General features: G+C 42.5%; 1 pseudogene; it reads right to left on the reverse strand.

Moving 5' to 3' along the window:
* Positions 1 to 4,478: 4,478 nt before the first annotated feature.
* Positions 4,479 to 12,179, reverse strand: part of LOC100949068 — an 8,198-nt pseudogene continuing 497 nt past the window's right edge.

The raw sequence follows: 12,179 nt of genomic DNA on the forward strand, positions 1-12,179 counted from the left end.
ACAGCATCAGAAGTACCCAAGTTGTGAGAATTTCTGAGAGAGAAACTATCTCCATGCACTAACAAAGGCTACCATGAATTGACATGGAAGGCACATTGTTCCATCCTACCAAAGTCGTCATTTTCTTATTCCTTGTGACTGAGTCTAACTCCTTTCTCCTCGGTAGAGTGCCCTGAGGTGATTATACCTAACAGCAATCTCAAAGTCTTGGGCTCAACAGATCTTACTGTCTCAGCCTCTTGAGCATCTGAGTCCAGGTGTCCCACTACAGTGCCCAGTTAGTTTGGATCACTTGCTTCTGTCTCCCAGAGTGTTAGGATTATAGGTGTGAGACACCACTCCAGACCTTGAAGTTCAGATATATTTCTTTTTGTCCTGTTTTTCTTTTCTTTCTTTCTTTTTTTTTTTTTTTTACATTCTCACTTTATCTTCCTTGGTAAGGTGCAGTGGCATCACAGCTCAAAGAAAACTCCAACCCCTAGGTTTAGGTGATTCTCCTGCCTCAGCTTCCTGAGTAGGTGGGACCACAAGTGCAGTTATTTTTTATTGTAGTTTGGCCAGAGCTTTGTTTGACACCCCCAACCTTGGTATATGGGGCTAGCACCATACTCACTGAGCCACAGGTGTCAACCTAATGGATATTTTTCAAACTATGGTTTGTGACCAGTGGTGGTGCTTCATACTGTCATCTTGGCACTTTGAGAGGCCCTATGAGTTGGATTGTTGGAGCCTCTGAATTGGAGACCAGCCTAAGCACTAGTAAGATCCCCATCTCTGAAGAATGAAAAATGGCCAGATGTTGTGCAGGCCAGTGGAGTCCTAGATGAGGGAATACGTTTGCTTGATGACAACACTTAAAGATTGCTGTGAGCTATGATACCAAAGCACTCTACAGAGGGCAACAAAAAGAGACTCTGTCTCAATAAACAAATGGAGAAAATTATTGTTAAGAGACTTATCCATCATTTTTCCTTTTCACCACAGATCTAGTGTTGAAATTTTCCCCCTAGATTAGATGTCAACTAGAGAAATTGTTCTCTCATAGGGTTATTGTTTTCCTCAAACATGTATTAGTTGAGCCTTTGGTTTGTATGTAAGTCTGAGCCTTTGATATCAGAGATTCTTGTAGTCACTGCAAACAGCTCAACCAGTGAATTCTTGACTTAAATCATGCTTTTCATATGCACACTAAAAAATCTGGAATATCTCTCCATCTCTTCTTTAGGCTCCTTCAATCAGGGCCAATATTTCCTTTCCCCAATCAGTCTGAGGCCAGAGACCAGACATCTCTAGACAACCCATATCCATCAGATCAACTGGCAATATCCTAAAGAACCAATCTCAAACCTGAATATCCTGACTCATTGCTCCCCCCTCCAGGAGCCACAATAAATCCCCTATTTATGTAGTCTTCTATTCCTTCTGCCTACTGACCTCTCATCATTCTTTTCCTCTTGGAAACTGGGCCTTGGAACTTTTCTGTCTTGTCTTTTCTTTCTCTTTTTCTCTTTCCTTCTTTTTTTCTTTCTATTATTATTATTATTTTGATTTTTGCATTTTTCACAAGGGCTGAACTTGAGCCTGCCACCCCCAGTATATCAAGGAGTTGATGCCCTACTCCTTGAGCCAAAGGCACTTCACTCTTTTATTATTTTTCATGAGGCAGACTCTCACTCTTTTGTCCTGGCTAGAGTGTCACAGCCTCAGCCTAGAACGCAACCACATCCAACTATAGGGTTAAAGAGATTCTCCTTCTTCAGCATCTGGAGTAGCTGGAACTATAGGCAAGTGAAAAAAGGCTTGGGTACCTTTTCTTTTTCAGTAGAAACTTGGTTATAGATCTGGGTTGATTGTGTCTTGCTGTGGTCAGCCTTATCTCTAACCCCTGAGCTCAGAGGATCAACCCACCTTGGTCCCCTAGAGCATCCAAATATTGTAATCATGTGCAGCATGCCAGGAACCAGCCTAGCAAAGTTATTAGAGACCCTGGGAGTACACAGGAGTGGGACTGAAAAAAGAGACAGAAAATAGTGGGATCAGGGGGACCTTTCCTTAATAGGAAAAGTCAACCTGTCATGGGAAAGGTCCCAGCTCATTCCCCAACCCCACAGCCAAGCTCCCAACCCATTCCCCTGCCCCCTCAGGATTGATTCCAAGAAAAAACATCAGAACAAAGAAGCATGGAAAGTCCTAAGTTTCACATAAAAAAAAAAAAAAACTAGTCTCTAGTGAACAAACAATGGTGGGAAACTTACTCAAGCTGTGTTTCTCAAGGTGTAACCATAGTTATCCAGGCCATTATCAAGCCCCGAGCTAACTGCAACATTTTGCTTCTGTACTGTCCTGCTTTCATAAAGAGTATAAAAAACAAACTACCCCCTATGTCAGAGCTGCCTGTCTCTCAGAGCAGTGGTCTCCTGCACAGGTGCAAATAAACCTAAAATTTAACTGCATCTAAGTGGGGTCCAAGTCTCTCTTTCCAGATCACAATGGTTACAACAAACTTCAGCTTTATTGCACAGCTTTTATATACAGTAGCCTCAAGGCATGATTTTGTCATAATTGCATAACTTGATTAAAAAGAACCTAAGAGCAAAATAGCATTCTTAGCAGTCTGTGCTTACCAAGAGGATATGGATCCATTCTAATCTGGTTCAGGACCCAGCAATAAGGGGAAACAGCCGGGGTCAGGTTGCATTCAGTCCTTGAGTAAAATTCAATTCCTCAAAACTGGGTGTCCTTGCCTCCCAGGAGGTTAGCTCCCAACAGCTCAGCCTCTTTTTTCTTCTAAGTGTATGTGGTAAATATTGTCCTTTAATTCTTGGACAGCTGTGAAGGCTCTCTCGAGGGCTGTAGGAAATACATACAACAAAATCAAAACCATCATCCCCAATTCATTAAGGGTATATATCACATAAGTAAAAGATGTTGATGCTATAAAGTTAGTAAGAAACTACTTTATAGCTGTGGCCACCACTTGTGGTGACAACATCTGTAAATGGCCATCTTGAATAGACTGGACATGCAAATGCAAAGTAGCAATATCTACTGAAAATTTTTGGAAGGTCAAATGCCTTGCAAGTGGCACTGTGTACAATCCCAGTTCTACTCAGTAGCATTATATTAATAGACAGTAACACAAATCCACTCAAACTCTGCATAATGGAATAGAAGAAGACAGGCCTTAAAGCAGGAGTCCTCAAACTTTTTAAACAGGGGGCCAGTTCACTGTCCCTCAGATCATTGGAGGGCCAGACTGCAGGCCCAGGATGTGTTGGCTGCTAAGCAGGACAGTCGAAGAGGCAAAAACACCTGGTGGGCCAGATAAATGTCCTCAGCAGGCTGCATGTGGCCCTGAGGCTGTAGTTTGAGGACCCTTGCCTTAACATCTTAAACTTGTTGTCCTAGAAGCAGGATCACCTTTTCAAGAGCATCAAGTTTTTCCTCAATTTTCTGATTGATCTTTTCCTGAAAGCCTAAAGAAGTTGAAACATTTTTAGAAAGAACATTTACATAATGAACAGTATGTATGGATTGAGTAAGAGCTATTGAGGCAGTAGCAGCCACAGCTACAGTACTTACAAAGGCAATAATTCCAACAAATAATATGCCAAAAAAATGCTTAGGGAATTTAAACTGCTCAACTATTAGGTGCAAAACTTGATATCAAGGATCAGCATACCAAGTGACATTCACATGTACTGGAATCAAAACAAAAGGGAGAGGGTTTGCTGCAGCAAAACAATATCCTGGTACTGGTAGGTGATAGAAAGACAATTAGTTAAATTACAATTAGTGCAAGTGCTAACATACTCATACTCTGTAGCCACAGAGCCTTTCTTTGGAAAAATGTGAGGCTTCGTGGTAATGTTTAAAAGACCTGTCAAAAATACATAAGGGTGTTTTACACATGCCTTGAGATACAATGTTTGCTTATTAAACCTTTTCTCCACAGTAGGATGTGTGAAGGTTATTGAAACAGTGGCAGGGGTAGCTCCCCGAAGGCCTATTTGTAACTGACTTCCAAGGGTAGACAAAATTGTCATAGTCCAGTCACTGGTGACCCCTCCTGATTGGAGAAGTTACCCCACCACTGAGAGCAATAAAGAAGGGGAACTGGCTTTATTCATAACAGCCAAAAAGGGACAAGACCAGTCATACACAGAAAAAGAAGAGCCAAAAATTTTGTGGATATCTCCAGTGGTATAAGAACAAGTTCTCCACAGGGGAAAGTCCTCAAAAGAAAGTACATGCCTTAGTAATGAGCAGGGATATAAAGAGGCTGGGAGATATACCCCTGCTGAGATGGCTTGAAGCTGTGGAAACCTGTAAAATGTCATGTTCCACTCAGAAAAAGGAAGTATTGGATTGGAGCTAGAGGGAGTGCACCCGTTGCTGTGGCCTAAAATTTTGTGCAGTTCCATGGCTAGCTGTAAACAGACTGTGTGATTCACCCCATGAGTCATACACAGGGAAATTCACTCAGCAGACCCTGTATAATTATAGAGGGTCCATTGAGTAACAATGGGATCCCCATCAGGGGGTCCAAACAAAGGGGTGTTATTGACAAAGACTGGCACATTAGGATCACCCCTGGCAACAGGGCGAAGAAGAGGGGGATCAGGGAAATAAGCCAAATAGGATTCTCCTCCCACCAGGTGAACCTGCAATGTTAGCAGTGTCAACATAGCCACAAAAAGGTGAACAGGACTGGGCACTGGTCCCTGCCTCCAGAGTAAATCCTCTGTGTGAGAAGTTAGCCACTTCCCCAAGTTGGTAGCTGGGCTTACTGGGTTCTTTGAGATAGTCTGGAGGGTCTATTTGCTGCACAGTCTCGGTGAGGTAAAGCGGGATCCTAGACCACCATTTTTCTTGAGAGAGGAAATCAGGCAACTGGGGTCGCTAAAAGGGAACCCCCACCGCCTTTATGAGCCTCCCTGGAAGCCAGTAGGTTCCATTCAATGTCTATGGAAAAACATAAACATGCCCTTGTCCCCAAATGAGCACTGGGTCGGGGCCAAATCATTGTCCTGTGAGGGAGTCCTTCCACTTAACCAAGGGGAAGGTGCCAGGATGGGGATGCCAAAAGTGATCTTCAGATGACCAGACTTCCTGATCTCATAAAAGAAAATTAAGGACAAAAAAGGGCATGAGAGAGATAATTCTGAGGTGTCAGGGGATATAATTCCCCCTTCTTCATGTTTTGCAATTGGAGCTTTCAGTGTGCATGAACTTGTTCCACAATGCCTTGACCCTGAAAATTGTAAGGAATGCCAAAATAATCATGGATAGAAAACTGTGCCATAAAAGAGACAAGGTCTTTGGATGTGTAGGCAGGGGTGTTGTCTGATTTGATAACTTTGGGAACTCCAAGAAAAGAAAACAATGTAAAAGGTGTGTTTTAACATCTTGATAGCTTCCCCAGAAGGGGCAGAAGCCACAAGAAACTTTGAATAAGTATCCACACAAACATGCACATAAGTAAGTTTACCAAAAGGAGAGAATTGTGTGACATGCATTTGTCACAACTTCCCAGGAAAGAGGCCTAGAGGATTAACCCCATAATGTGGTACTGGAACATGAGGTAAGCAGTAAGAACACCACTTCACAATCTGTCAGGCTACTTCTCAAGAAATACAAAGCTTCAGGTAGAGGGTATGTGCATTTTGATGATGAATGGCTTGAGAAGATTGGGCCTTATCAGTCACAGACAACATAACCAAGTTCACACGACAGAAAGATTCAGCTAGGGCATTGCCTTCAGCTAAAGACCCAGGCAAAGCAGTATGAACACGAAGGTGATCAATATAATAGGGGGCAGACCACACATGCAAAGTCTGCTAAACTTGTACCAAAAGCATTTGGAGAGCTGAGTCCAGTGAAGGGCCAATTGTGGCTTCCTCCAAAACAAGCAAACAGCAAAAAAATCCAATCCCTGTCAGGGTAAAGATTAAAAATAAATAAATAAAGATTTAAAGGATGGGAAGATGTTTGAAAAGTGAAATGAGCTGCAACTAATTCAACTCTTTAGGCAGAAGGAAGAGAAGTATGACATTTATAAGTTTGATCATTTCAAACTAATGCAGCATAGGCAAAAGAGGAAGCATCAGTAAAGGTGAGATTTGCATGAGGAAGTGGGACAGCAGAACGAAAGTGAGGAAAAATTAAGGGTGCTGGTGTAAAAATGAAAGTAACTTAGATCCAATGTAATGATAAGTAATCTGACCTGTATATCTTAACTAGCAAAATCAAGCTGTGAAGTAATATGAAACTGCCATGATTGACTCACTTGTGCTGCAGTGTAAGGAACTACAATAAAATGAGGGTCAATGCTACACAGTTGTCGTACACGTGTGTGGGCAGTTGTGATGAGCTGAGCAACTAAATCAGGATAAGGACACAGCTTACAGTGTTGAGAAGATGGCAAATGCACCCATTCTACAGGGGCTTCCTGCCAAAACACACTGGTCAGAAAAGAAGACGTGTCCAAAACTGTAAACATTAAAAAAGAAGCATAATCTATTCAAGTAACCTGAGGTTGTTTTGGAATCTACTCCACTGGTGTTAAAGTAGCATGGGCTGAAGAAGTGAAAGAGTGGGAAGAAGTGGGAGAAGGGTCCCCCTGTAAAATGTCAAATAGAGGAAGTAATTCATGAGTTGTGATATGTAGCTATGTGTGCAGCAAATTAATGTCACCTAAAAGTTTTTGAAAATCTTTTAAAGTCTGCAGACAGGAGGTATCCAACACAAGGCGTTTAGGCTGCACAGTACTTTGGAAAACTTTCATGCCCAAGTAATCCAAAGGATAAGTCTGATGAATTTTTTCAGGGGCTACATCCAAATTATGCTGAGTGAAATGATGAGTTAAATGACTCAGCACATTATCTAAAATGTCTCGGGAAGGATGAGACAAAAGAATGTCATCCATGTAGTGAATACTGTGAACCTGTGGATACTGATGCCAGAGGGGGGAAAGAATTTGAGCTACAAATTTCTGGCAAAGAGTGGGACTGCTAGCCGTTCCCTGAGGCAAACAATGCCACTCAAAATGACGCATAAGCTGTTGAAAATTAACAAATGGGAGGCTAAAAGCAAAACGCCGGCAATCCTGGAGTGCAAGGGGAATAGTAAAAAAATAATACTTAAGATCAATTACATAAGCAGGCCAAGAAGTAGGGACAGCAAAAGAAGATGGCAATCCAGGCTACAAAGCTCCTATACCCTCCATAGTAGCATTAACTGCACAGAGATCCTGCAGCAGCCTCCATTTTCCTGACCTTTTCTTAATAACAAAAACTGGAGTATTCCAAGGGATATTAGAGGGCTCAATATGACCAAGGTCCAATTGCTCTTGTACCAATGCCTCAGCTACCTGAAGTTCTTGAGTCAAAGGTCACTGATCTACCCAGACTGGGTCAGATGCTTTACATGTAATAGTATCCCCAGTCAGGTGAGCAGCTGCAATCAGTGGCCTGAAGAAAAATGCTAAAAATGGAGGCCCCATTGTGGGGGCTATGGTTGCGGTTGTAAAGACTGGGTTATTCCCTGAGTATGTTTACTCAATCCTGATAGGAGGTTAAAACCTTGTTTAAGCCTCAAATTAGATATAGTTTCATTTGGGCTGACAAGCAGCACTCCCAATTGTTTGAGAACATCCCTCCTCCACAAATTTCATGGAAGGTGTTCCAGCACAATATGTTGGAAAGTACCAGAATTACCTTTGGGGTTGGTCCAAGTAAGAAGGGCAGAGATTTGGAGGAGATTTTGACTTATACATATTCCCTGCAACTGAGTTATGGATGGGGTCAATGGTCAGGCTGAAGGCCAATGTTGCTTTGACATGACTGGAATATCTCCCCAGTTATCAAGGATACCTGGGAAAGAAAGTCTTGAATAGTAAGAGTGAGTTGGGGCATTCCTGAGAAATAGCTCTGACCCAATAGGCATTGGAGGACGTGAAACCTTCAGATCCTCTGCTCTCTGCCTTCTGAACCTGTCCACATTTTTGAAAAGGCACAAGAATAAGATGAGCAAAGCATTCTCCTGGAATAACAGACAATACCATGAGGGGTTGCAGCCATCACTTTAACTTCTCCTTAATAATCAAAGTCAATGACTTCAGGGAGAACTTGGAGCTCCTGCATGGCAGAGCTGCTTTAACCAAGCAGAAGTCCCAAGGTGCCCTCAGGGAGTGGACCAAAAATGACTGTGGGAATTCTCTGAGGTCCTAGCTCTGTGGTAAATATGCAGCGGGAAGTGGAACTGAGATCCAGTCCTGTGAAGCCAGGACTTGCACTAGAATGAAATTCAATGCTCTTCCGGGGAGTGGGGAATGTTGAGACGGGACTGTCTCCACCTGGTTGTGGGTAACTGCCCCCAATTGTTTGGTGGGCCTGGGGTGAGGTCTGGACTTAGTTTCCCAAAGTTAGCTTAAGAAGACTGCCCTGATAATCAGTTTTTGATCTACATTCATTAACCCAATGAAAGCCTCTCTAACATTTGGTGCATAAAGAAGTGGGTCACGCTCGCACAGGCAATGACGTTCCCTGAATGCGTTGTGGACACTGCTTCATAAAATGACCACACTTTCCACGGTTGAAACAATTGTCATTTCTTTGGGGCCCAGAGGCATGAGGGGACTTACCCCATTGGTTAATTCCTTGCATCTGCTGATACACCACTACAATCGGTACCCCTTTCATCCCAGTTACCAACATGGCCCCTTGAGCGTAAGGAAATCCAAACTCAGCACAGAGGTGAATATAATCTTCCAAGGAACATTGTTTTTTGCAAGGTCAGATTGTAGCTTGACAGGAAGAATCAGCATTCTCAAAAGCTAATTGGTGGACAATCAAATCCCAGTCTCAGGGTCAGCGATTACATGCCCCACACCTTACAGCAGCGAGGCAACAAAATCTTGATAATTTTTATCAAGACCCTGATAAATTTTAGTCAGATCCTCTGTTTGGAGCTATGAGGGTAACCTCCTCCAGGCTGCTAGTGCCATAGTGGCAACCTGATGGTACACAAACTGAGGCCTATTGACTTAGGTTTTAGTATCAGAATAACTTTCCATTCCTGTGAGCATATCATAGGAAACTCCACTGTCATCTTGCTGGTTGCACGGAGCAATTTCAACAGCTTTGTCGATGTATTCTGCAATCCACAAAAGATATTTGCCCCAGAGAGACATGCCTTGGCAATACTTTTCCAAACATAATGTGGCAAAGCATCATCACCCAAGGTGTCTATCATGTCCATGGTAAAAGGGGCAGTAACTCTGTATTTAGACACCACTGCCTTTATATCCTTCAAAGTTTCAAAGGGAATAGGTTCATGGTATTGCTGATTAGAAGCTGAATCCACATGAATAGGAAAAGCTTGGAATCCTGACATTTTCTCCCCCGCTTCTCAGGCCAATGCAAAACTTTCAGCAATGGAGTAGCAGACTGGGATGACACTAGGGAATCCCCAGTGTGCAACAAGAGGGAAGTTGCTTGAGGGGAAGGAGCTGGAGCAGAGGGAACAAAAATATAGAAGCCAGGGGAACAGGTACTGCAGGAGGTTGGGGAGTGGACAGAACAGGAGCTGTAGTGGGAAGGAACATGGAGCCATCCCACTTATTTTCCTTCAAGGCAGCCTGTAAGGCTGCAAAAGCTTTAATCAAATCCTTGGTAGACACTCTCTCAAAATCATCACAATAATTTTTGTCCCCAGGAGTCTGTTATTCTTCCTCATTGTATAAGGTGGCTTCTTCCTCAAGCTATTGAACTTCCTTTGGAGACGGATGATCTTCTTTAGGGATAAAGTCAGAGGTGTCCTGATCATCAAGAGTGGGTTTGATTGCAGTAGAGGGGACTTACACACTCCTAAGGGGACTTATGCCCATAAGTTTTGGGTCTAGACAATCCTTTATCAAATTATAGATGGTAAAAGTTTCAATTGGAATCCCATCAGGCCCTCAAGCAGTGTAATAAGCTCTCAAACAGGACCCAAATTTAGCCCAAGTATACTGATTAACAGTTCCCTCCTCAGGCAACTAAGGACATGCCTCCTACACAAGCTGCAAAGCATGCTCCGATTGATGAGTCTGCACCTGGGCTCCATGAGCTGTGAGCATAGACTTTAACACTTGCATTTACAAATCATGGTCCTTTGACCCAGACTTTTCCATGCTTTATTCCTGATGTACAATGCACCCCCTCAATTATCTAAATTTACAGAAGTATATGACCTAATTCACATTAAGGACTCACCTATGAGTCAACCGCAGTGTTACAAAATCTTTTGGGATTTCCTGTGGGGCTCAGTATTCCTCAGGTCCGTATTTGGGGCAACACTTACCAGGAACCAGTCTAGAAAAGTTATTAGAGACCATGGGAGTAGACAAGCATGGGATGGAAAAGAGAGAGAAAATAGCGGGATCAGGAGGACCTTTCCTCAATAGGAAAAGGCAACCTCAGCTTTATTACACAGCTATTATGTACAGTAGCTTGAAGGCATGATTTTGTCATAATTGCATAACTTGATTAAAAAGAGCCTAAGAGCAAAATAACATTCTCAGCAGTCTGTGCTGACCAAAATGGTATGGCTCCATTCTAATCTGGTTCAGGAAACAGCCATAAGAGGAACCAGCTGGGGCCAGGCTGCCTTTGGTCCTTGACTCAAATGCAGTTCCTCAAAACCGTGTGTACTTGCCACCCAGAAGTGTGGGTCCCAACAGCAGCAAAAGACATTCAACTCTACTTAAGAAATGACCTTATCAGGGCTTTTTAGGGGTGTCCAATCCTCAGTTCCTGGTGACATACAGGGATTATGTCAGGACTGTTTGGAATATCTGTGGTGGCAGATATCACCACAATTATGCACAGATCTCTTTTTTGCTTATCAGGTTTCATTAGTGTTTTTGTATTGCACATTGTGGCCCAACATAACTCTCCTACTTCCTATGTGGCCAAGAAGCCAAAAGTTTGGACACACCTGGCATGGAGGTCAGAAATGTTGGAACTTTCCAGATAGCCTGATATTTCCTATGATCATCATAAATAATTGCAGCTATGGTGTACACTGCTGGACACATTGCCTACCAGATGTCGAAAGAGGATCTTCAGTGAGACACCTACCTTCTCAAAAAAGCCTATTCTAGAGAAAGAACTAACATATCACAAAAGTATAACTGAGAATTGTATGATGTACCTGTCAGGGCTGTGAAATAACTGATCTTTGGGCTCCAGTTCTTGGTCTACAACTTCCCAGGGTAGCACTAGTTGTAAACCACACTCTTCCATTTGCTTACAAACCCATGGCATGAAATGGAAAGTAAGGGTTGTTGAATCCCTTGGCCATAGATACAGTAACAGTTTTGACCCAACAACATACACAGACAGCCATTATACATACTTAGCAGGAATAAGGTTCAGCTTGAAAATGGTAACCCAGGACAACACTCACTGTGATGTTATTCATCATGACCATGTAGTGATTTCATTCTTTGATACCCTGTGATCTAGTCTTGCAGTGAAAGATAAGTGCCCCTTTCTGCTCACTTCAGCTGGTGTGCCTCAAGTGTTTGAAGCAGGAAAGTTCTTAGCCCACCCTCCACAGACAGACAACTGATCTCCCATTTGTGCCTTACTGATTCTATTTATATGAGATTCCCGGCACTAAGCTGACACAACATTTGAGATTTTTGACATCTTGTGACACAAGATGCATCACAGCTGAAAAAAAACTGCATGGAGTCACTTAAGCAGGACACTATTTGACTTTCTCTATCTCTTTTTATTATTGAATCATAGCTGGGTACATTAATACTATCATAGGGTACATACAGCGTGTTGTTTCTATATACAGTTTGAAATACTTTCATCCATCTGGTTAACATAGCCTTCATGTCATTTTCTTAGTTATTGTGTTAAGACATTTATATTCTACATTTAGAAAGATTCACATGTACCCTTATAGGATAAACCATAGGTGTGACACCACCAATCACCCTCCTTCCATACACCCTCCACCCTCCCCTTCCCTCCCTCTCCATTTTCCTCATATTCTTGGGCTAAAATTGGGTTATTGCTTTCCTATGAAAGCTATAAATTAGTTTCATAATAGGGTTGAGTGCATTGGATACTTTTTCTTCCATTCTTGAGATACTTTGCTAAGAAAAATATTTTCTTCTT

Source organism: Otolemur garnettii, unplaced genomic scaffold (assembly GCF_000181295.1).
Source record: "Otolemur garnettii isolate 467f Iridium unplaced genomic scaffold, OtoGar3 scaffold00157, whole genome shotgun sequence".
NCBI classification, from domain to species: Eukaryota; Metazoa; Chordata; class Mammalia; order Primates; family Galagidae; genus Otolemur; species Otolemur garnettii.